We start from the raw sequence: 27864 nt of genomic DNA, 5'->3' as shown, positions 1-27864 counted from the left end.
ACTTTGGATCATGTTTGTATTTACTATGGATCCCCAATAGCTGCTGACAACAATACTCTTCCTGGGGTCCAGCAAAATGAAGGCAGTTATATATTTGAAGACATTACAATACATTGATAACAGATGTCACAACATGTTAAGTGTGTGCCCTCAGGCCTCTACTCTACTACCACATAACTATAACACAAAATCCATGTGTACCTGTGTGTATAGTGCTTATGTTATTGTGTGTTTTTATGCATGTGTCTGCATCTATGTTTGTGTTGCTTCACAGTCCCTGCTGTTCCATAAGGTGTATTTTTATATGTTTTTTAAGTCTAATTTGACTGCTTGCGTCAGTTACTTGATGTGGAATAGAGTTCCATGTAGTCATGGCTCTATGTAGTACTGTGCACCTCCCATAGTCTGTTCTGGACTTGGGGACTGTGAAGAGACCTCTGGTGGCATGTCTTGTGGGGTATGAATGGGTATCTGAGCTGTGTGCCAGTAGTTTAGACAGACCTCTGGTGGCATGTCTTGTGGGGTATGCATGGGTGTCTGAGCTGTGTGCCAGTAGTTTAGACAGACAGCACGGTTCATTCAACATGTCAATACCTCTCATAAATACAAGTAGTTATCAAGTAAATCGCTCCTCGTCTTTGAGCAAGGAGGGATTGACCTGTATATTATGAATATTAGCTCTCTGTGTTCATCCAAGGACCAGCCGTGCTGCCCTGTTCTGAGCCAATTGTATTTTTCCTAATTCCCTCTTTGTGGCACCTGACCACAGGACTGAACAGTAGTCCAGTAGTCCTACAGTATTTGCCATCTCTTTTGCCTCATCCCTCTCAACCATAAAATTGTTCAATTCCTCATCAAACAAAGGGGATTTAACCATTTTTACAGTCATTTCCTTAATGGGTGCTTATTAGTATCTGGGATAAGCAATTTCATAAATGTGTCAAGTGCAGCATCTGTTTGCTCCTCATTACACACCACAGACCAACAAATATTCTTTACATCATCAACATATGAATCACTACAAAACTTATTGTATGACCTCTTATACACTATATTAGGCCCAGCCTTTGGAACTTTGGTTTTCCTAGATATGGCTACTATATTGTGATCACTACATCCTATGGATTTGGATACTGCTTTAAAGCAAATTTCTGCAGCATTAGTAAAGATATGATCAATACATGTTGATGATTTCATTCCTGTGCTGTTTGTAACTACCCTGGTAGGTTGATTGATAACCTGAACCAGGTTGCAGGCACTGGTTACAGTTTGAAGCTTTCTCTTGAGTGGGCAGCTTGATGAAAACCAGTCAATATTTCAAATCAGCCCAAAAATATGTTTTCAAGGACAAAACCTGATTTCCATCTGTCCGCTGGCGAGCTGATATAAACAGGTAAAATGCCGAAATTGGTGTTAGGGCTTTAACATGACGAAATTACAAACTAACATGCGTTTGACACTAGCGCTGCATTCACGCCAGCCGAAAATAGAGCCCACTTTCTACACTGTACCACCGCGTTGACACGTACAGAACATACTGGATACCTACAGACTGTATATCTACAGACTGTATATCTAGTACTGGATATCTAGTACTGGATATCTAGTACTGTATATCTACAGACTGTATATCTAGTACTGTATATCTACAGACTGTATATCTAGTACTGTATATCTAGTACTGTATATCTACAGACTGTATATCCAGTACTGGATATCTACAGACTGTATATCTAGTACTGTATATCTACAGACTGTATATCTAGTACTGTATATCTACAGACTATATCAACAGACTGTATATCTAGTACTGTATATCTACAGACTGTATATCTACGTACTGTATATCTAGTACTGTATATCTACAGACTGTATATCTAGTACTGTATATCTACAGTACTGTATATCTACGTACTGTATATCTAGTACTGTATATCTACAGACTGTATATCTAGTACTGTATATCTACAGACTGTATATCTACAGACTGTATATCTAGTACTGTATATCTACAGACTGTATATCTAGTACTGTATATCTACAGACTGTATATCTAGTACTGTATATCTAGTACTGTATATCTACAGACTGTATATCTAGTACTGTATATCTACGTACTGTATATCTAGTACTGTATATCTACAGACTGTATATCTAGTACTGTATATCTAGTGCTGTATATCTACAGACTGTATATCTAGCGCTGTATATCTAGTGCTGTATATCTAGTACTGTATATCAAGTACTGTATATCTACAGACTGTATATCTAGTACTGTATATCTAGTACTGACTGACACCTCCCTAACGGACATGTTCTGGGTCATGGTGTGTGGAGTGTGTGAGGTGTGTGTGTGGAGTACATATGGAGTGTGTGTGTGGTGTGTGTGTGTTTGTGTGTGTGTGTGTGTGTGTTACCTGGGATCAGCTCTAGGAGTTCCAGCAGAGGGAGGAGACCAGGAAGTTAGAGGTTAACGCTGCTGAAGACAAGAAAGAGCGGATGATGTAATCAATCACACAGTGAGGTCTGGCTCTTGATTAGTTATCAACCCACACCGCCAATCCAAAGTAGTGTTGGTGAGAGGTCCTGCAGACAGGGGGAGGGACCTTGACAAAGCCAATCAGAAGAGGATGACCAATCACGTGGATGTGTAACTGGCTGCTTTCTCAGTATTGTGTTGCATTACATGACCATGTTTTTCTGGTATTGTATAGGGCGTTAACTCACTGCTATACAACGTAGACAAAAACAGGCTAAATCAAGACGGTGCTATGGCATTATAAATTATATAGAATGAATCGTTACATTGTTCTCTAAAATATTATAACCTTAATGTTAATTTGCTGTGACCGTTGCTAATGTAGAGTGCACCGCACTTGGTTGCATCTCTTCCATATTTGGTGTTGTGAGGTGGTACATCTCTAACCTCTAGGACACCTGGCTGCTGGCCCAACTCTCTAACCTCTAGGACACCTGGCTGCTGGCCCAACTCTCTAACCTCTAGGACACCTGGCTGCTGGCCCAACTCTCTAACCTCTAGGACACCTGGCTGCTGACCCAACCCTCTAACCTCTAGGACACCTGGCTGCTGGCCCAACTCTCTAACCTCTAGGACACCTGGCTGCTGGCCCAACTCTCTAACCTCTAGGACACCTGGCTGCTGGCCCAACTCTCTAACCTCTAGGACACCTGGCTGCTGACCCAACCCTCTAACCTCTAGGACACCTGGCTGCTGGCCCAACTCTCTAACCTCTAGGACACCTGGCTGCTGGCCCAACTCTCTAACCTCTAGGACACCTGGCTGCTGGCCCAACTCTCTAACCTCTAGGACACCTGGCTGCTGGCCCAACTCTCTAACCCTCTAGGACACCTGGCTGCTGGCCCAACTCTCTAACCTCTAGGACACCTGGCTGCTGGCCCAACTCTCTAACCTCTAGGACACCTGGCTGCTGGCCCAACTCTCTAACCTCTAGGACACCTGGCTGCTGGCCCAACTCTCTAACCTCTAGGATACCTGGCTGCTGGCCCAACTCTCTAACCTCTAGGACACCTGGGAGGGGACTGTGTGTTTGCTATAGAGAGAAGCTAGCCATAACTCTGGAGGATAGGTGGTTGTGCATATGCAGAGACAAGCAAAGCAGCAGGAGGGACAAGCAAAGCAGCAGGAGGGACAAGCCAAGCAGCAGGAGGGACAAGCCAAGCAGCAGTCGGGAGAAAATTACCTATTGACACTCCCAACAAGGTAGGACTTGTAGGCTTCAGGAAACTGTCCCAAATGGTGTTCTAAACCCTACATAGTGCACTACTGTTGACCAGGGCCCATAGGGCATCCTATACCCTACATAGTGCACTACTTTTGACCAGGACCCATTGGGAATAGGGTGCCATTTAGGACACAGACCAGGAGTAAGACATAGAAGGGAATATGACAACTGGAAATGAGTTGCTGCAGAGACCTAAAAAAGCCCCCAGTGTAGGTGACTCCTTATTTGCATAAAGGCAAAATGAAGAGAGTTGGTCCACTACTTTGACAAAACAAAGATTTTCCTGGCCATAGATCTGGGTCATAGATCTGGGCCATAGATCTGGGTCTGCTCATCCTGCCTTAGCCCTGGGCTCAAACTGGTCAAGTGGCTTCCTCGCTCTGTGTCACTGGTGTGATACCTGGGATAGCCTTGTGAAGAGCTGTCCCAGGGATAACATGATCCAGGACCACCATGCTCTACACTGGGTTACCAGGGATCAGGACATGACAGGATGTTTGAGGACACAGGCACTCGTTGCCTACGTGACCCACCCCGCCTTGCCGTGTGTGGAAGCAGAAACCTGAGATGTCCAGGCTTTACCATGCATGTTCCCTGAGCCACAGGCTGTGCACCAGGCAGTATAGAGGTTTAGAGGTTTAGAGCCCAGACGCTCCAGGGACAGGGAGGGAAGGCAGCAAGAGGCAGGGAAATGGAGACCAGGGTTTCCAGCCTCCAGCCGGCCGGCCAGCTCTAGGAAGAGTCTTGGTGGTTCCAAACTTGATGATGGAGGCCACTGTGTTCTTGGGGACCTTCAATGCTGCAAACATTTTTTTGGTACCCTTCCCCCAGATCTGTGCCTCAACACAATCCTGTCTCGGAGCTCTACGGACAATTCCTTCGACCTCATGGCTTGGTTTTTGCTCTGACATGTACTGTCAACTGTGGGACCTTATATAGACAGGTGTGTGCCTTTCCAAATCATGTCCAATCTATTGAATTTACCACAGGTGGACTCCAGTCAAGCTGCAGAAACATCTCAAGGATGATCAATGGAAACAGGATGCACCTGAGCTCAATTTCGAGTCTCATAGCAAAGGGTCTGAATACTTAGGTAAATAAGATATTGTAGTTTTGTTATTAGAACAATTTTGCCAATATTGTCATAATGGGGTATTGTGTGTAGATTGATGAGGAATTGTTTTTATTTTATCCATTATAGAATAAAGCTGTAAAGTAACAAAATATGGAAAAAGTCAAGCGCTCTGAATACTTTCTGAATGCAACGTATATATGTATATATATATATGTAACCGATGTGAAATGGCTAGTTAGTTAGCGGTGGTGCGCGCTAATAGCGTTTCAATCGGTGACGTCACTCGCTCTGAGACTTGAAGTAGGGTTTCCCCTTGTGTTGCAAGGGCTGCGGCTTTTGTGGCGCGATGGGTAACGATGCTTCGTGGGGTGTCAGTTGTTGATGTGTGCAAGGGTCCCTGGTTCGAGCCCGGGTTGGGGCGAAGAGAGGGACGGAACCTACACTGTTACACACACATATACATACATATATATATATATATACACACACACACACACACCGTACCAATCAAAAGTTTGGACACACCTATTCATCAAGAGCTCTTCTTTATTTGTACTATTTTCTACCATTGTAGAATAACAGTGAAAACTTGAAAACTATGAAATAATATGGAATCAGCTCCATAACACCGTGGCTGTACTAAATGCTACAGGGACTTCAGGTTACGAAAAAAAGAAATTATTGGAACTGTAAAAATATGAAGTGGATATGAACACACACATACTCAATTACATGCTTGCTTACACATACACACACACCTGATCTCGCTCTCGTCTCTCCCTCTCTCTATTGTCGAGAACTATTTTATAATTTAATGTGTTTCTTGTTTGTCTATCTTTTTTATGTATTTGTCTAGAAGTTTATATATGTTTACAACAAGCAAGGGGGAGATATTAGAATAGGGGCATTGGGGAATAATAACATATTGTACGGAATACATTTGTACTGTAGTGAAGCCGTCTCTAGAGTAATGCAAGGTCTCTTTCATGATCATGTGAAACGGCAATTGCTTTGGAAATGCTGGGATGTGTTTTTCAATTATGTTAAAGGTAATTATGATGCAACTATGATGGTGATACGATATGGATTACAATTATCATCATGAATATTAAGGCTATACGCATTACATGTTACACATAGAGACACTCAACCATGCAAATTGGCAGAGTTATTATTTATTTGGACGTCACAGATTATAGTCTTACTCTTATACAGACATCGTACACACTCTCACTATATCACATCCAATATCATACACATCAACCGACTCAGATTTACTACACACATAATATCTTGTCTAAATTTTCTAACATCTGTGGCATTCGCTCACAGGCAAACAGGCACGGGAATAAAACAAATATTGCTAGAACATATTTCTTGAATTGTAAATATCAGACATTTGAAAGCTCTAGTTTTGACCTTCATAATACCTCTGATGGCAGTAACTTTACAAGCACTAATGATGGTCAATTTAGCCTGAGAACAGTATCTAGTTATGGTAAGGGGTGAAATAAGTATAGCCAGTTATAATTGTAACAGTTTAGCAGATTTTTTATTTTTTTTTAATCCTAATCTCAACTCGTTACCTGTATAAAAGACACCTGGGAGCCAGAAATCTTTCTGATTGAGAGGGGATCAAATACTTATTTCCCTCATTAAAATGCAAATCAATTTATAACATTTTTGGCATGCGTTTTTCTGGATTTTTTTGTTGTTATTCTGTCTCTCACTGTTCAAATAAACTTACCATTAAAATTATAGACTGATCATTTCTTTGTCAGTGGGCAAACGTACAAAATCAGCAGGGGATCAAATACTTTTTTCCCCTCACTGTATAGCAAACCCAGGTGTAAAATAGTAAATAACGGCTCCTTCTCAGAGAGTTTTGAATTGTCAAGAGGAGTTAAACAAGGGTGTCCGCTGTCACCATATCTATTTGCTATGGCCATCGAAATGCTAGCTATTAAAATCAGATCCAATAACAACATTAGAAGATTAGAAATCCAAGGCATAAAAACAAAGGTGTCCATGTATGTGTCACGTCCTGACCAGCAGGTGGAGTACGTGTATAAGTTTTGGTCAGGGCGTGGCAGAAGAAGTTGTGTTTTCTATGTTCTGTCTAGGTTGGGTGTTTCTATGTAGAGTTAATTGGGGTGGACTTCCAATTGAAGGCAGCTGTGTGGTGTTGCCTTTGATTGGAAGTCCTATATTAGTTGGGTGTGTTTGTCTGTGTGTTTGTGGGGAATTGTTTGTGAGCACTGCTTGTTGAGCCTGCCACACTGTTGTTAGTCGTGAGTACTGTTTATTGTTTTGTTTTTTCTGTGGATGCTTTACTATTTTTTTTGTGAATTAAAAGAATGAGTATCCATATACCCGCTGCATTTTGGTCTTCCCTTCAACACCACAACGAATTTCGTGACAGTATGCCGATGACTCAAGTTTTATATTAAGTCTGCAAGCCAGATCCCTGCAATGTCTCATTAAAGATCTAGATAACTTTTCTGGACTAAAACCTAATTCTGATAAGTGTACAATATTACGTATTGGATCTTTAAAAAATACAACTTTTACATCACCCTGCAGTTTACCTATAAAATGGGCTGATGGTGAAGTAGACATACTCGGTATTCATATCACAAAATATATAAATAAGCTCTCCACAATTAATTTCAATATAAAACTTGTAAAAATAGACAATATTCTGCAATCATGGAGAAGTAAATACCTGTCTATTTATGGAAAAATTGCCCTGATTAACTCCTTAGTCATATCTCAGTTTACTCACTTACTTATGGTGCTGCCTATTCCTGATGATTTGTTTTTCAAATCATATGACCAAAAAATATTTCGCTTTATCTGGGATGCTAACCCAGACAAGATAAAACGTGCCTATCTATATAATGAATATGAATTGGGTGGGTTGAGATGATTAAATATAAAAGCACTAAACCTCTCTCTTAAGCTTCACTTATTCAAAAGTTTTACTTGAACCCTAAATGGTTCTCAAGTAGATTACTAAGAAAGGCTTTGTTTAAAAATGGCCTTTTTGCCTTTGTGCAGATTGAAAAAAGTATCAAAGTATCTCTCTTTTTCAAACAAGCATTGCAGAGCTCGCTCCAATTTCAATTTCATCCCCCTGAAAAGATAGAACAAATATTATGAATGAAGTCAAATGTGCTGGTTGATAAAATACCTGTATTTATGGGAAAGATGTTTGTTTGAAAAGGGTATTATCACAGAACAGCGCAACTGGCTCTAACCAGAATAGAAAGAGGAGTGGGAGGCCCCGGTGCACAACCGAGCAAGAGGACAAGTACATTAGAGTGTCTCTTTTGAGAAAGACGCCTCACAAGTCCTCAATTGGCAGCTTCATCAAATAGTACCCGCAAAACACCAGTCTCAACGTCAACAGTGAAGAGGGGACTCTGAGATGCTGGCCTTATATAGTTTGGGAAACCCTGGATTAGTTCTAAAGCTCTACACTTTAGTTTATAATAATACTCTGAGGTATTTGTATTACTCGGGGGTCGTTACTATACTACTCTGGGGTCGTTACTATACTACTCTGGGTTACTACTACTGTATTACTCTGGGTTACTACTACTGTATTACTACTGTATTACTCTGGGTTACTACTACTGTATTACTCTGGGTTACTACTACTGTATTACTCTGGGGTTATTGCTCTATTACTCTGGGGTTATTGCTCTATTACTCTGGGGTTATTACTATATTACTCTGGGGTTATTACTATATTAGCCTGGGGTTATTACTATATTACTCTGGGGTTATAACTATATTACCCTGGGGTTATTACTATATTACTCCGGGTTACTACTACTGTATTACTCTGGGGCTGTTATTATACTCTGGGGTCGTTACTATATTACTCTGGGGTTATTACTGTATTGCTCTGGGGTTATTACTGTATTACTCTGGGGTTATTACTATTGTATTGCTCTGGGGTTATTACTATTGTATTACTCTGGGGTTATTACTATATTACTCTGGGGTTATTACTATATTACCCTGGGGTTATTACTGTATTACCCTGGGGTTATTACTGTATTACTCTGGGGTTATTACTGTATTATTCTGGGGTTATTACTATATTACACTGGGGTTATTACTATATTACCCTGGGGTTATTACTATATTACTCTGGGGTTATTACTATATTACCCTGGGGTTATTACTATATTACTCTGGGGTTATTACTATATTACTCTGGGGTTATTACTGTATTACCCTGGGGTTATTACTATATTACCCTGGGGTTATCACTATATTACTCTGGGGTTATTACTGTATTACTCTGGGGTTATTACTATATTACTCTGGGGTTATTACTATATTACTCTGGGGTTATTATTGTTTTACTCTGGGGTTATTACTGTATTACTCTGGGGTTATTGCCATATTACTCTGGGGTTATTACTGTATTACTCTGGGGTTATTACTATATTACTCTGGGGTTATTACTATATTACCCTGGGGTTATTACTATATTACTCTGGGGTTATTACTATATTACTCTGGGGTTATTACTATATGATAAGAGAATTATCTAATAAAGGTAAATGAATCAATAAACCATGATGAATTATTAGTCATACAGCATGGTTAATGAATAATCAATGTAATGATCAATGTAGGGATCGATTGGTCGGATTAGTTCCGGAAAGTCCAGGAACCACTGGAGAGGGAAAGAAATGTGTGTATGTAATTAGTATAGAGAGCTACAGAAGCAAATGGTCAAGGGAGTAAAACTTCAGAGAGTTCCTAACCTTGAAGGAAGGGAACAGGCTGAGCCAGAAGGTGATAAACAGCGTGAGAAGTTTATGGGGGTTGCAGGTCACCAACGGATTGTGTGTAAATGCATGTGCGTAAGTAAGCAAGAACTTTATAATGACTGTTTTGTTATCCTGACGGCAGAACGTTTCTCATGAATAAAGCTACAGAAACCTTTTGCAGAAAGCTGAGTCCTTGCCTAATTATTTTAACCCATTGTCTTACAAACCTTGGGCATTAGTCAAGGCGAATTGATTATTGATTATTATCATCTAGATATAAAATTCCTTCAACACTTTATTACTCTGGGGTTATTACTATATTACTCTGGGGTTGTTACTGTATTACTCTGGGGTTATTACTGTATTGCTCTGGGGTTATTACTGTATTGCTCTGGGGTTATTACTGTATTACTCTGGGGTTATTACTGTATTACTCTGGGGTTATTACTATATTACTCTGGGGTTATTACTGTATTACTCTGGGGTTATTACTATATTACTCTGGGGTTATTACTATATTACTCTGGGGTTGTTACTGTATTACTCTGGGGTTATTACTGTATTACTCTGGGGTTATTACTGTATTACTCTGGGGTTATTACTATATTACTCTGGGGTTGTTACTATATTACCCTGGGGTTGTTACTATATTACCCTGGGGTTATTACTATATTACCCTGGGGTTATTACTGTATTACCCTGGGGTTATTACTGTATTACTCTGGGGTTATTACTGTATTACTCTGGGGTTATTACTATATTACTCTGGGGTTATTACTGTATTACTCTGGGGTTATTACTGTATTACTCTGGGGTTATTACTGTATTACTCTGGGGTTATTACTGTATTACTCTGGGGTTATTACTGTATTACCCTGGGGTTATTACTATATTACCCTGGGGTTATTACTATATTACCCTGGGGTTATTACTATATTACTCTGGGGGTTGTTCCTGTATTACCCTGGGGGTCGTTCCTGTATTACCCTGGGGTTATTACTGTATTAATCTGGGGTTATTACTGTATTACTCTGGGGTTATTACTGTATTACTCTGGGGTTATTACTATATTACTCTGGGGTTATTACTGTATTACTCTGGGGTTATTACTGTATTACTCTGGGGTTATTACTGTATTACTCTGGGGTTATTACTGTATTACCCTGGGGTTATTACTATATTACCCTGGGGTTATTACTATATTACCCTGGGGTTATTACTATATTACTCTGGGGGTCGTTCCTGTATTACCCTGGGGGTCGTTCCTGTATTACCCTGGGGTTATTACTGTATTACTCTGGGGTTATTACTGTATTACTCTGGGGTTATTACTGTATTACTCTGGGGTTATTACTATATTACTCTGGGGTTATTACTATATTACTCTGGGGTTATTACTGTATTACTCTGGGGTTATTACTGTATTACTGGGGTAATATAGTAATATATGCCCTTCTCTCTCTGCCTCAGGCCTGTCTGGCCCTGATCACATCACACTGATCCAGTATTGTATAGGACCGGAAGATTTCAATACAAACACAAAACCTGGTTTGCTACAGTCTGTCTCATTGACAAGCTAACCAGAATAACGCAATAATAACAATGACTGAAAACCGAGCCCCGGACTAACCCATTGAAGCGTTACAGAATTCTGCGCTTTGCAATAACAGGTACCAATGCTGTTCTGGGTCAGGGCTCAGGTGTTCCGAAGCAGAGCTGAGTTAAAATAAATAACTATTTCATTGGTAATCTTTTATGGTTCATTTTGGTTATACAGTAGTAGTATCCATTCTAGACCTAGCAGTTATACAGTAGTAGTATCCATTCTAGACCTAGCAGTTATACAGTAGTAGTATGCATTCTAGACCTAGCAGTTATACAGTAGTAGTATCCATTCTACACCCAGCAGTTTTTTTTAATTTTTATTTATTTATTTCACCTTGATTTAACCAGGTAGACAAGTTGAGAACAAGTTGTCATTTACAACTGTGACCTGGCCAAGATAAAGCAAAGCTTGTTCGACAACATACAACAACACAGAGTTACACATGGAGTAAAACAAACATACAGTCAATAATACAGTAGAAAAATAAGTATATATACTAAGTGAGCAAATGAGGTGAGATAAGGGAGGTAAAGGCAAAAAATAGGCCATATATATATATATATATATATATATATACAGTATATATTATAATACAGTAGTAGTATCCATTATAGACCGAGCAGTTATACAGTAGTATCCATTCTAGACCAAGCAGTTATACAGTAGTAGTATCCATTCTAGACCTAGCAGTTATACAGTAGTAGTACTCATTCTAGACCTAGCAGTTATACATTAGTAGTATCCATTCTAGACCTAGCAGTTATACAGTAGTAGTATCCATTCTAGACCTAGCAGTTATACAGTAGTAGTACCCATTCTAGACCTAGCAGTTATACAGTAGTAGTATCCATTCTAGACCTAGCAGTTATACAGTAGTAGTACCCATTCTAGACCTAGCAGTTATACAGTAGTAGTATCCATTCTAGACCTAGCAGTTATACAGTAGTAGTATCCATTCTAGACCTAGCAGTTATACAGTAGTAGTATCCATTCTAGACCTAGCAGTTATACAGTAGTAGTATCCATTCTAGACCTAGCAGTTATACAGTAGTAGTATCCATTCTAGACCTAGCAGTTATACAGTAGTAGTATCCATTCTAGACCAGCCAAGCGTTAACACCATCAGTTGTTTAATCCACCCCAAAGCCCATTGTGACTCTGTAAATCTGGTTAATCCAGGCAGGGGAGATTTAACAAGATGCTTAACATTTTGCCAGGCCTTTGATCTCCTAAAGAAAAAACACTTCCTGGTTAAATGTATGTTTTTATTGCTTCATCAAGACTATCTCTGAAGTTGAACGCACTAGCACTTCCATATAAGGCTCCAATTCCTGTATTCACACCCAGTCCAACTCCTGTATTCACACCCAGTCCAACTCCTGTACTCACACCCAGTCCAACTCCTGTATCCACACCCAGTCCAACTCCTGTACTCACACCCAGTCCAACTCCTGTATACACACCCAGTCCAACTACTGTACACACCCAGTCCAACTACTGTACACACCCAGTCCAACTACTGTACACATCCAGTCCAACTACAGTACACATCCAGTCTAACTCCTGTACACATCCAGTCCAACTACTGTACACATCCAGTCCAACTACTGTACACATCCAGTCCAACTACTGTACACATCCAGTCCTCCTGTACACATCCAGTCTAACTCCTGTACACATCCAGTCTACTACTGTACCGTCACTTCTACTATACCGTCCTACTGTACAACCACCTCTGTACCGTCCAATTGTACATCCAGTCCAACTACTGTACACATCCAGTCCAACTACTGTACACATCCAGTCTAACTACTGTATACATCCAGTCCAACTACTGTACACATCCAGTCTAACTACTGTACACACCCAGTCCAACTACTGTACACATCCAGTCACATACAGTCATCGCTTTTGTCTTGATCACGGTGAGGGAGAGGTTGTTGTCCTTCCACCACACGGCCAGGTCTCTGACCTCCTCCCTATAGGCTGTCTCATCGTTGTCGGTGATCAGGCCTACCACTGTCAAAACAACATCATGCTCCTCATTCATCACTCACTCAACCAATCTTCCCCAATATTTGGAATCAAGGAATGACAACACCAAATCCACAAAAGTGGAGACAAATTTGACCCCAATAACTACCGTGGGATATGCATCAACAGCAAACTTGGGAAAATCCTCTGCATTATCATTAACAGCAGACTCGTACATTTCCTCAGTGAAAACAATGTCCTGAGCAAATGTCAAATTGGCTTTTTACCAAGTTACCGTACGACCCTTATTGACAAACAAACAAACCAAAACGAAGGCAAAGTCTTCTAATGCTTTGTTGATTTAAAAAAGCTTTTGACTCAATTTGGCATGAGGCTCTGCTATACAAATTGATGGAAAGCGGTGTTGGAGGAAAAACATACAACATTATAAAATCCATGTACACAAACAACAAGTGTGCAGTTAAAATTAGCAAAAAACAAATTTCTTTCCGCAGGGCCGTGGGGTGAGACAGGGAAGCAGCTTAAGCCCCACCCTCTTCAACATATATATCAACAAATTGGCGAGGGCACTAGAACAGTCTGCAGCACCCGGCTTCACCCTACTGGAATCTGAAGTTAAATGTTTACTGTTTGCTGATGATCTGGTGCTTCTGTCCCCAACCAAGGAGGGCCTACAGCATCACTTATATCTTCTGCATAGATTCTGTCAGACCTGGGCCCTGACAGACCTGGGCCCTGACAGAACTGGGCCCTGACAGTAAATCTCAGTAAGACCAAAATGATGGCGTTCCAAAAAAGGTCCAGTTGCCAAGACAACGAATACAAATTCCATCTAGACACCGTTGCCCTAGAACACACAGAAAACGATACATACCTCGGCCTAAACATCAGCGCCACAGGTAACTTCCACAAAGCTGTGAACGATCTGAGAGACAAGGCAAGTAGGGCCTTCTATGCCATCAAAAGGAACATAAAATTTAACATACCAATTAGGATCTGATTAAAAATACTTGAATCAGTTATAGAACCCATTGCCCTTTATGGTTGTGAGGTCTGGGGTCCGCTCACCAACCAAGAATTCACAAAATGGGATAAACACCAAATTGAGACTGCATGCAGAATTCTGCAAAAACATCCCCTGTGTACAAACACCATATAATGCATGCAGAGCAGAATTAAGCCTATATGCATCAGCGCTTAATGGACACTGACCTGGACTCCATCACTTCCTTGGTTACCTGCCCTATTTATGGCACACCCTTAAGTTCCTTCCCCAGGCGTTATTGTTTCAGTTTCATGTCTGTGTGCTGTTAGTGTTTCCTGTTTGTATTATGTTCCGTTTATTTCATTACATACTCACTCCCTGTACTTGCTTCCCAACTCTCAGCGCACATCGTTACACTGGGGCTCCGTTCATGAACACAAACAGACCTCGCAGAGCCCCAGCAACACAATTAGACCCAACCAAATCATGAGAAAGAAAAACATAATTACTTGACACATTGGAAAGAATTAAGCAAAAAACTGAGCAAACTAGAATGCTATTTGGCCCTAAACAGAGAGTACACAGTGGCAGAATACCTGACCACTGTGGCTGACCCAAAATTAAGGAAAGCTTTGACTATGTACAAACTCAGTGAGCATAGCCTTGCTATTGAGAAAGGCCGCCGAAAGGCAGACCTGGCTCTCAAAATACAGGTTATGTCCACACTGCCCACAAAATGAGGTGGAAACTGAGTGTCACGTCCTGACCAGTAAAAGGGGTTATTTGTCATTGTAGTTTGGTCAGGGCGTGGCAGGGGGTGTTTGTTTTGTGTGTTTCGGTGTTTTTGGTTTAGGTTCTATGTTTTCTATTTCTATGTTTATATCTAGTTTTCTATTTCTATGTTGGGTTTTTGGCAATGACCTCCAATTAGAGGAAGCTGGTTGTCGTGGTCTCTAATTGGAGGCCATATTTAGTTGTGTTTGTTTCACTTGTGTTTTGTGGGTGGTTATCTCCTGTATAGTCTGTGCACCTTATGGGACTGTTTCGTCGTTTGTTTCTTTTGTTTAAGTGTTATCTTTAAATCAATTAAGAAGATGAGCACTTTCCCTGCTGCGCCTTGGTCCAATCCTTACGACGCCTATGACACTGAGCTGCACTTCCTAACCTCCTGCCCAATGTATGACCATATAGAGACACAAATTTCCCTCAGATTACACAGATAAACAAAGTTCTTTGATGACCATGGGACAGGGGCCTTCTTGAAGAGGAGGAGGAGGAAGCTGTTCTTTGATCACCAGGGGCCTACTCAGCAAGCGACTGCCATTCTATTTTATATTATATTCACACACAGCGGCTGATCTGAAGTTTGTGTGTGTTGATTTATTGAACCTTTATTTTGACAGGGAATCAATGCTGAGACCAAGGTGTGTTTTCCAGATGAGCCCTGTCTGGCAACCACATTACACATCAAAATACAATAAACTACATGTTATTATACACTACATGAAAACAAAACATTCATAAAAAAATACATTCTTCAGTAAAAGTGTGTGTGTGTGTGTGTGTGTGTGTGTGTGTGTGTGTGTGTGTGTGTGTGTGTGTGTGTGTGTGTGTGTGTGTGTGTGGTACCAACCAACACCAGTCTCCCTGCACCAGTTTAGTGACAAAGCCCCAGTCTGTGTTTCAGTGGAAAACAACAATGTAATGTTGATGACCCGCACACACAAAATGTACCACTTTATTCTGTTCTGGTACATACAGACTACTAATGGCGTTATGGTACATACAGACTACCAACGGAGTAATGGTACATACAGACTACTAATGGAGTTATGGTACAGCCTGCTAACAGAGTTATGGTACATACAGACTACTAATGGAGTTATGGTACATACAGACTACTAATGGAGTTATGGAATAGACTACAAATGGAAATATGGTACATACAGAGAACTAATGGAGTTATGGTACATGCTACTAATAGAGTTATGGTACATACATACTACTAATGGAGTTATGGTACATACTACTAATGGAGTTATGGTACAGACTACTAATGGAGTTATGGTACATACAGTTTACAAATGGAGTTATAGTACATACAGTTTACTAATGTAGTTATAGTACAGACTGCTAACATAGTAATGGTACATACAGACTACTAATGGAGTTACAATACATACAGACTACTAATGGAGTCACGGTACATACAGACTACTAATGGAGTTATGGTACATACAGACTACTAATGGAGTTATGGTACATACAGACTACTAATGGAGTTATAATACATACAGACTACTAATGGAGTTATGGTACATACAGACTACTAATGGAGTTATGGTATATACAGTTTACAAATGGAGTTATAGTACATACAGTTTACTAATGGAGTTATAGTACAGACTGCTAACATAGTAATGGTACATACAGACTACTAACGGAGTTATTGTACAGAATACTAATGGAGTTATGGTACATACAGACTACTAATGGAGTTATGGTACATACAGACTACTAATGGAGTTATGGTACATACAGACTACTAATGGAGTTATGGTACATACAGACTACTAATGGAGTTATTGTACAGAATACTAATGGAGGTATGGTACATACAGACTACTAACGGAGTTACGGTACATACAGACTACTAATGGAGTTATGGTATATACAGACTACTAATGGAGTTATGGTACATACAGACTACTAATGGAGTTATTGTACAGAATACTAATGGAGGTATGGTACATACAGACTACTAACGGAGTTATTGTACAGAATAATAATGGAGTTATGGTACATACAGACTACTAATGGAGTTATGGTACATACAGACTACTAACGGAGTTATTGTACAGAATACTAATGGAGTTATGGTACATACAGACTACTAATGGAGTTATGGTACATACAGACTACTAATGGAGTTATGGTACATACAGACTACTAATGGAGTTATGGTACATACAGACTACTAATGGAGTTATGGTACATACAGACTACTAATGGAGTTATGGTACATACAGACTACTAATGGAGTTACGGTACATTCAGACTACTAATGGAGTTACGGTACATACAGACTACTAATGGAGTTATGGTATATACAGACTTCTAATGGAGTTATGGTACATACAGACTACTAATGGAGTTATTGTACAGAATACTAATGGAGGTATGGTACAAACAGACTACTAATGGAGTTATGGTACATACAGACTACTAATGGAGTTATGGTACATACAGACTACTAATGGAGTTACGGTACATACAGACTACTAATGGAGTTATGGTACATACAGACTACTAACGGAGTTATTGTACAGCATACTAATGGAGTTATGGTACATACAGACTACTAATGGAGTTATGGTACATACAGACTACTAATGGAGTTATGGTACATACAGACTAATAATGGAGTTATTGTACAGAATACTAATGGAGTTAAGGTACATACAGACTACTAATGGAGTTACGGTACATACAGACTACTAATGGAGTTACGGTACAGACTGCTAACAGAGTAATGGTACATACAGACTACTAATGGAGTTATTGTACAGAACACTAATGGAGTTATGGTACATACAGACTACTAATGGAGTTATGGTACATACAGACTACTAATGGAGTTACGGTACATACAGACTACTAATGGAGTTACGGTACATACAGACTACTAATGGAGTTACGGTACATACAGACTACTAACGGAGTCACGGTACATACAGACTACTAATGGAGTTATGGTACAGACTGCTAATGGAGTTATGGTACATACAGACTACCAATGGAGTTATGGTACATACAGACTACTAATGGAGTTATGGTACATATAGACTACTAATGGAGTTACGGTACATTCAGACTACTAATGGAGTTACGGTACATACAGACTACTAATGGAGTTATGGTATATACAGACTACTAATGGAGTTATGGTACATACAGACTACTAATGGAGTTATTGTACAGAATACTAATGGAGGTATGGTACAAACAGACTACTAATGGAGTTATGGTACATACAGACTACTAATGGAGTTATGGTACATACAGACTACTAATGGAGTTATGGTACATACAGACTACTAATGGAGTTATGGTACATACAGACTACTAATGGAGTTATGGTACATACAGACTACTAATGGAGTTATGGTACATACAGACTACTAATGGAGTTATGGTACATACAGACTACTAATGGAGTTACGGTACATACAGACTACTAATGGAGTTACGGTACATTCAGACTACTAATGGAGTTACGGTACAGACTGCTAACAGAGTAATGGTACATACAGACTACTAATGGAGTTATTGTACAGAACACTAATGGAGTTATGGTACATACAGACTACTAATGGAGTTATGGTACATACAGACTACTAATGGAGTTATGGTACATACAGACTACTAATGGAGTTACGGTACATACAGACTACTAATGGAGTCACGGTACATACAGACTACTAACGGAGTTATGGTACAGACTGCTAACGGAGTTATGGTACGGGCTGCTAACGGAGTTATGGTACAGACTGCTAACAGAGTAATGGTACATACAGACTACTAATGGAGTCACGGTACATACAGACTACTAACGGAGTTATGGTACAGACTGCTAACGAAGTTATGGTACGGGCTGCTAACGGAGTTATGGTACAGACTGCTAACAGAGTAATGGTACATACAGACTACTAATGGAGTTATGGTACATACAGACTACTAACGGAGTTATTGTACAGAATACTAATGGAGTTATGGTACATATAGACTACTAATGGAGTTATGGTACAGACTGCTAACGGAGTTATGGTACAGACTGCTAACAGAGTAATGGTACATACAGACTACTAAAGGAGTAACGGTACAGACTACTAATGAAGTTACGGTACATACAGACTACTAATGGAGTTATGGTACATACAGACTACTAACGGAGTTATTGTACAGAATACTAATGGAGTTATGGTACATACAGACTACTAATGGAGTTATGGTACATACAGACTACTAATGGAGTTATTGTACAGAATACTAATGGAGTTATGGTACATACAGACTACTAATGGAGTTATGGTACATACAGACTACTAATGGAGTTACGGTACATACAGACTACTAATGGAGTTACGGTACATACAGACTACTAATGGAGTTACGGTACAGACTGCTAACAGAGTAATGGTACATACAGACTACTAACGGAGTTATGGTACATACAGACTACTAATGGAGTTATTGTACAGAATACTAATGGAGTTATGGTACATACAGACTACTAATGGAGTTATGGTACATACAGACTACTAATGGAGTTATGGTACATATAGACTACTAATGGAGTTATGGTACATACAGACTACTAATGGAGTTATGGTACATACAGATTACTAATGGAGTTACGGTACATACAGACTACTAATGGAGTTACGGTACAGATTGCTAACAGAGTAATGGTACATACAGACTACTAATGGAGTTATTGTACAGAATACTAATGGAGTTATTGTACATACAGACTACTAATGGAGTTATGGTACATAGAGACTACTAATGGAGTTATGGTACATAGAGACTACTAATGGAGTCACGGTACATACAGACTACTAACGGAGTTATGGTACAGACTGCTAACGGAGTTATGGTACAGACTGCTAACGGAGTTATGGTACAGACTGCTAACAGAGTAATGGTACATACAGACTACTACTGAAGTTACGGTACATACAGACTACTAATGAAGTTACGGTACATACAGACTACTAATGGAGTTATGGTACATACAGACTACTAACGGAGTTATTGTACAGAATACTAATGGAGTTATGGTACATAAAGATTACTAATGGAGTTATGGTACATACAGACTACTAATGGAGTTATGGTACATACAGACTACTAATGGAGTTATTGTACAGAATACTAATGGAGTTATGGTACATACAGACTACTAATGGAGTTATGGTACATACAGACTACTAATGGAGATACGGTACATACAGACTACTAATGGAGTTACGGTACAGACTGCTAACATAGTAATGGTACTGTCGTGTCTTTGGGGTACCATTAAACTGAAGACATGTTTATCAATTAACTCCCTGTAATTATTATCACGCGATTAAACTGATTAATCGTTTAATTGTAATTAACTAGGAGATCGGGGCACCAAGGAAAATATTCAGATTACAAAGTTATAATTTTCCTAATATAACTTTCCTATATTATAACATTATATATTATATTCTATTATAGTATAGGCCAATTATCTTCTGGTTTAAATGGTGTATTTTACCTCGCGTCCAGTCTCATTCCAAACGTCGTAAATTGTTGTATCTGCACGAACCCAGCCTTTACTAAGAGTCATCCATACATCAATTGTCTTAAAATCATTTATTTACTAAACTAAGTAATTCACAGAAAGCATACAAACAGTAATTATCGTCACAAAGAATTGGTAGAGGAATGTGCCCTAGTGGGCTAAACAGGCATGGCTGGTGTCTTGTTAACAATGGGTCATAAAAAGTTCAGCTGAGGAGGCACACAGAGTTCATTAATATTAACAATTGACATGCTAAACCTTTGCACATGAACGCTCACTCATTCGGGTACAATTGCAATCAATATATATTTACGCTCAGTGTGTCGTCGGGATCCTTGTTGGAGCGTCGTTCTGTTGGAGAGTTTTGTCCGCGTTCTCTCTCTCTCTCTCTCTCTCTCTCTCTCTCTCTCTCTCTCTCTCTCTCTCTCTCTCTCTCGGTTAGAATGGATCTTTCAAAGTGACATTCATTAATGTCGTCATAGAATGGATGTATTCGTCGGTATTCGCGTTCAATGATATAATTTCTAGCTGCAGACTATTAATTAATATCAAAGACTTGTTCTTATTCTGTCGATATCGATAGTCTAAAAGTTAACCACGTGGTATAGTTCACTTTCAGTATAGGAATTGGATGGTCAAACCTATTGGCCAACTCGCAATGGAGTGGAGGCCTGGTCTGAAGAAAGTAAATCAGGGTGGGGTTTTATAGTGAACATAGAACAGGCTTGTCACATGACGCCTGGTCCTGTCTGTGTCCCTGGGGATGTGCCGATGACTGATATAATCTTTGAACATAACTACATTCTATCACATTAACATCAGTACACAGCATCTCAATGTATTACAAAATAGCTTTATCCTTATTAACCTGTTAAGGCTAGGGGGCAGTATTTTCACGGCTGGATAAAAAACATACCCGATTTAATCTGGTTACCACTCCTACCCAGTAACTAGAATATGCATATACTTATTACATATGGATAGAAAACACCCTAAAGTTTCTAAAACTTTGAATGGTGTCTGTGAGTATAACAGAACTCATATGGCAGGCCAAAATCTGAGAAGGTTTCATTCAGGAAGTGGCCTGTCTGACAAGGTGTCGTTCTTCTTGTCTCTGTTTATTGAAGAGTGAGGATCTTAGCTGTCCCGTGACACTTCCTACGGCTGCCATAGGGTCTCAGAAGGCGGTAAAAAGCTGAATCGTGGCTTTGCAGGCTCTGGCTGAAACAAAGTAGCGCGTTTGGGTAGTGGCTGGTTACAGTACTGTGAGACTCAGGCTCGTGCCCGCGTCGACCGAAAGCTTTGTTTACTTTCCTCTGTTTAGCTAAATGGACATTCCCGGTCGGAATATTATCGCTTTTTTACGCGAAAAATTGCATAAAAATGGATTTTAAACAGCGGTTGACATGCTTCGAAGTACGGTAATGGAATATTTAGATTTTTTTGGTCACGAATTGCGCCATGCGCGCGACCCTTATTTACCCTTTCAGATAGTGTCTGGAACGCACGAACAAAACGCCGCAATTTGGATATAACGATGGATTATTTTGGACCAAACCAACATTTGTTATTGAAGTAGCTGTCCTGGGAGTGCATTCTGACGAAGACAACAAAAGGTAATCAAACTTTTATAATAGTAAATCTGATTTTGGTGAAGGCTAAACCTGCCAGGTGTCTAAATAGCTAGCCCGTGATGCCTGGGCTATGTACTTAGAATATTGCAAAATGTGCTTTCACCAAAAAGCTATTTTATAATCGGACATATCGAGTGCATAGAGGAGTTCTGTATCTATAATTCTTAAAATAATTGTTATGCTTTTTGTGAACGTTTATCGTGAGTAATTTAGTAAATTATTAGCAAATTCCTCCGGAAGTTTGCGGGGGGTATGCTAGTTCTGAACGTCACATGCTAATGTAAAAAGCTGTTTTTTGATATAAATATGAACTTGATTGAACAAAACATGCATGTATTGTATAACATAATGTCCTAGGGTTGTCATCTGATGAAGATCATCAAAGGTTAGTGCTGCATTTAGCTGTCTTCTGGGTTTTGGTGACATTATATGCTGGCTTGAAAAATGGGTGTCTGATTATTTCTGGCTTGGTACTCTGCTGACATAATCTAATGTTTTGCTTTCGCTGTAAAGCCTTTTTGAAATCGGACAGTGTGGTTAGATAAAGGAGAGTCTTGTCTTTAAAATGCTGTGAAAGAGTCATATGTTTGAAAAATGGAAGTTTTTGTATTTTTGAGGAATTTGTAATTCGCGCCACGCCTATCATTGGATATTGGAGCAGGTGTTCTGCTAGCGGAACGTCTTGATGTAAGAGGTTAATACATTCTATACAACCATTTGGATGCAAGTCCCATCGCTGAGGCTATTATATAAACAGTTGTATGGTAATATGGCTATATTGTCTCTTCTGAGTATCACAAAATTGTACCAAGCGGATCAGTTCGTAGCTGGATTCTTCACCAATCTTCCATACCTTCTCCAGAACATACATGTCATTCGGTTCCCCAATTCTGTGAGTTGGAAGAATTTCCTGTGTCTCTCTATGAACCATGTGGCAAGAGATTCTCCTCTAGAATTTTACCACCCCTTCACACAGGGACTGGGTGGGGGGAGGTAGGTTGGGGGATGGTGCAAGGGGGAGGGGGTCAACTGTCCTCCCTGTACTCAAAGAGGCCAACGTCATGACAGTACAGACTACTAATGGAGTTATGGTACATACAGACTACTAATGGAGTTATGGTACATACAGACTACTAATGGAGTTATGGTACATACAGACTACTAATGGAGTTATGGTACATACAGTGACCGCTGGCTACGTCCCTTCCGTCTTCAAGAGAGCGAGAGTTGCATCCCTTCTCAAAAAACCTACACTCGATCCCTCATTTGTCAACAACTACAGACCAGTATCCCTTCTTTCTTTTCTCTCCAAAACTCTTGAATGTGCCGTCCTTGGCCAGCTCTCCTGCTATCTCTCTCAGAATGACCTTCTTGATCCAAATCAGTCAGGTTTCAAGGCTGGTCATTCAACTGAGACTGCTCTTCTCTGTGTCACGGAGGCTCTCCGCACTGCTAAAGCTAACTCTCTCTCCTCTGCTCTCATCCTTCTAGACTTATCTGCTGCCTTTGATATTGTGAACCATCAGATCCTCCTCTCCACCCTCTCCGAGGTGGGTATCTCCGGCGCGGCTCACTCTTGGATTGCGTCCTACCTGACAGGTCGCTCCTACCAGGTGGCGTGGCGAGAATCCGTCTCCGCACCACATTCTCTCACCACTGGTGTCCCCCAGGGCTCAGTTCTAGGCCCTCTCCTATTCTCGTTATACACCAAGTCACTTGGCTCTGTCATATCCTCACATGGTCTCTCCTATCATTGCTACGCAGACGACACACAATTATTCTTCTCCTTTCCCCCTTCTGATAACCAGGTGGCGAATCGCATCTCTGCATGTCTGGCAGACATATCAGTGTGGATGACGGATCACCACCTCAAGCTGAACCTCGGCAAGACGGAGCTGCTCTTCCTCCCGGGGAAGGACTGCCCTTTCCATGATCTCGCCATCACGGTGGACAACTCCATTGTGTCCTCCTCCCAGAGTGCTAAGAGCCTCGGCGTGACCCTGGACAACACCCTGTCGTTCTCCGCTAACATCAAGGCGGTGACCCGATCCTGTAGGTTCATGCTATACAACATTCGCAGAGTACGACCCTGCCTTTCACGGGAAGTGGCGCAGGTCCTAATCCAGGCACTTGTCATCTCCCGTCTGGATTACTGCAACTCCCTGTTGGCGGGGCTCACTGCCTGTGCCATTAAACCCCTACAACTCATCCAGAACGCCGCAGCCCGTCTGGTGTTCAACCTTCCGAAGTTCTCTCACGTCACCCAGCTCCTCCGCACACTCCACTGGCTTCCAGTTGAAGCTCGCATCTGCTACAAGACCATGGTGCTTGCCTACGGAGCTGTGAGGGGAACGGCACCTCTGTACCTTCAGGCTCTGATCAGGCCCTACACCCAAACAAGGGCACTGCGTTCATCCACCTCTGGCCTGCTGGCCCCCCTACCTCTGCGGAAGCACAGTTCCCACTCAGCCCAGTCAAAACTGTTCGCTGCTCTAGCACCCCAATGGTGGAACAAGCTCCCTCACGACGCCAGGAAAGCGGAGTCAATCACCACCTTCCGTAGACACCTGAAACCCCACCTCTTTAAGGAATACCTGGGATAGGATATAGTTATCCTTCTAACCCCCCCCCCCCACAAAAAAAGATATAGATGTACTATTGTAAAGTGGTTGTTCCACTGGATATCTTAAGGTGAATGCACCAATTTGTAAGTCGCTCTGGATAAGAGCGTCTGCTAAATGACGTAAATGTAAAATGTACAGACTACTAATGGAGTTACGATACATACAGACTACTAATGGACTTACGGTACATACAGACTACTAATGGACTTACGGTACAGACTGCTAACAGAGTAATGGTACATACAGACTACTAATGGAGTTATGGTACAGACTACTAATGGAGTTATGGTACATACAGACAACTAATGGAGTTATGGTACATACAGACAACTAATGGAATTATTGTACAGAATACTAATGGAGTTATGGTACATACAGACTACTAATGGAGTTATTGTACAAAATACTAATGGAGTTATGGTACATACAGACTACTAATGGAGTTATGGTACAGAATACTGTCGTATCTTTGGGGTACCATTAAACTGAAGACATGTTTATCAATTAACTCCCTGTAATTATTATCACGCGATCAAACTGATTAATCGTTTAATTGTAATTAACTAGGAGATCGGGGCACCAAGGAAAATATTCAGATTACAAAGTTATAATTTTCCTAATATAACTTTCCTATATTATAACATTATATATCATATTCTATTATAGTATAGGCCGATTATCTTCTGGTTTAAATGGTGTATTTTACCTCGCGTCCAGTCTCATTCCAAACGTCGTAAATTGTTGTATCTGCACGAACCCAGTCTTTACTAAGAGTCATCCATACATCAATTGTCTTAAAATAATTTATTTACTAAACTAAGTAATTCACAGAAAGTATACAAACAGTAATTATCATCACAAAGAATTGGTAGAGTAATGTGCCTTAGTGGTCTAAACAGGCCTGGCTGGTGTCTTGTAGAACAATGGCTCATAAAAGGTCAGCTGAGGATGCACACAGAGTTCATTAATATTAACAATTGATATGCTAATCCTTTGCACATGAACGCTCACTCATTCGGGAACAATTGCAATCAATATATCTTTACGCTCAGTGTGTCGTCGGGATCCTTGTTGGAGCGTCGTTCTGTTGGAGAGTTCTCTCTCTCTCTCTCTCTCTCTCTCTCTCTCTCTCTCTCTCTCTCTCTCTCTCTCTCCGGTTAGAATGGATCTTTCAAAGCGACATTCATTAATGTCGTCATAGAATGGATGTTTCGTCGGTCTTCGCGTTCAATTATATAATTTCTAGCTGCAGACTATTAATTAATATCAAAGACTTGTTCTTATTCTGTCGATATCAATAGTCTAAAAGTTAACCACGTGGTATAGTTCACTTTCAGTAGCGGAATTGGATGGTCAAACCTATTGGCCAACTCGCAATAGAGTGGAGGCCTGGTCTGTTAGAAAGTAAATCATGGTGGGGTTTTATAGTGAACATGTCACATGACGCCTGGTCCTGTCTGTGTCCCTGGAGACGTGCCAATAACAGCGTTAACCTGTTATGGCTAGGGGGCAGTATTTTCACACCAGGATAAAAAAACGTACCCGATGTAATCTGATTATTACTCCTGCCCAGAAACTAGAATATGCATATAATTATTAGCTTTGGATAGAAAACACTCCAAAGTTTCTAAAACTGTTTGAATGGTGTCTGTGAGTATAACAGAACTCATTTGGCAGGCCAAAACCTGAGAAGATTCCATGCAGGAAGTGGCCTGTCTGACAATTTCTTGCCCTTCTTGATTATCTCTATCCATTACAGAGGATCTCTGCTGTTACGTGACACTTCCTACGGCTCCCATGGGCTCTCAGAAGGCGGCAAAAAGCTGAATCGTGGCTTTGCAGGCTCTGGCTGAAAAAAAGTAGCGCATTTGGGTAGTGGCTGGTTACAGTACTGTGAGACTCAGGCTCGTGCCCGCGTCGACCCCAAGCTTTGTTTTCTTTTGTCTGTTTACCTAAACGCAGATTCCCGGTCGGAATATTATCGCTTTTTTACGAGAAAAATGGCATAAAAATTGATTTTAAACAGCGGTTGACATGCTTCGAAGTACGGTAATGGAATATTTAGAAATCTTTTGTCACGAATTGCGCCATGCTCGTGACCCTTCTTTACACTTCAGATAGTGTCTTGAACGCACGAACAAAACGCCGCTATTTGGATATAACGATGGATTATTTTGAACCAAACCAACATTTGTTATTGAAGTAGAAGTCCTGGGAGTGCATTCTGACGAAGACAGCAAAGGTAATAACATTTTTCTAATAATAAATCTGACTTTGGTGAAGGCTAAACTTGCTGGGTGTCTAAATAGCTAGCCCTGTGATGCCGGGCTATGTACTCAGAATATTGCAAAATGTGCTTTCATCGAAAAGCTATTTTAAAATCGGACACCTCGATTGCACAAAGGAGTTCTGTATCTATAATTCTTAAAATAATTGTTATGTTTTTTGTGAACGTTTATCGTGAGTAATTTAGTAAATTCACCGGAGGTTTGCGGGGTGTATGCTAGTTCTGAACGTCACATGCTAATGTAAAAAGCTGTTTTTTGATATAAATATGAACTTGATTGAACAAAACATGCATGTATTGTATAACATAATGTCCTAGGTGTGTCATCTGATGAAGATCATCAAAGGTTAGTGCTGCATTTAGCTGTGGTTTTGTTTTTTGTGACATTATATGCTAGCTTGAAAAATGGGTGTCTGATTATTTCTGGCAGGGTACTCTGCTGACATAATCTAATGTTTTGCTTTCGCTGTAAAGCCTTTTTGAAATCGGACAGTGTGGTTAGATAAAGGAGAGTCTTGTCTTTAAAATGCTGTGAAATAGTCATATGTTTGAAAAATTTAAGTTTTCGGATTTTAGAGGAGTTTGTATTTCGCGCCACGCCCATCATTGGATATTGGAGCAGGTGTTCCGCTAGCGGAACGTCTAGATGTAAGAGGTTAAGCTTGGTACAGAAATATAATTCTATCACATTAACCTGTTAGGGCTAGGGGGCAGTATTGACACGGCTGGATAAAAAACATACCCGATTTAATCTGGTTACCACT

The 27864-nt window shown here is 40.4% G+C and overlaps 1 protein-coding gene across 1 annotated transcript in view; it reads right to left on the bottom strand.

Annotated features, from left to right (window-relative positions):
* The window catches only part of kank1a (KN motif and ankyrin repeat domains 1a), a 205278-nt gene that overhangs the window by 160366 nt on the left and 17048 nt on the right, over positions 1-27864 (bottom strand). Inside the window, 1 exon segment of the mRNA XM_045695463.1 lies at positions 2418-2476. The gene's annotated coding sequence lies outside the window, so the exon portion shown is untranslated.

The sequence above is a fragment of the Salmo salar genome, chromosome ssa15 (genome assembly GCF_905237065.1).
Source record: "Salmo salar chromosome ssa15, Ssal_v3.1, whole genome shotgun sequence".
In the NCBI taxonomy this organism is placed as follows: domain Eukaryota; kingdom Metazoa; phylum Chordata; class Actinopteri; order Salmoniformes; family Salmonidae; genus Salmo; species Salmo salar.
Note: the sequence above shows the minus strand (reverse complement) of the source record. Positions and strands in the feature narration are given on the sequence as shown.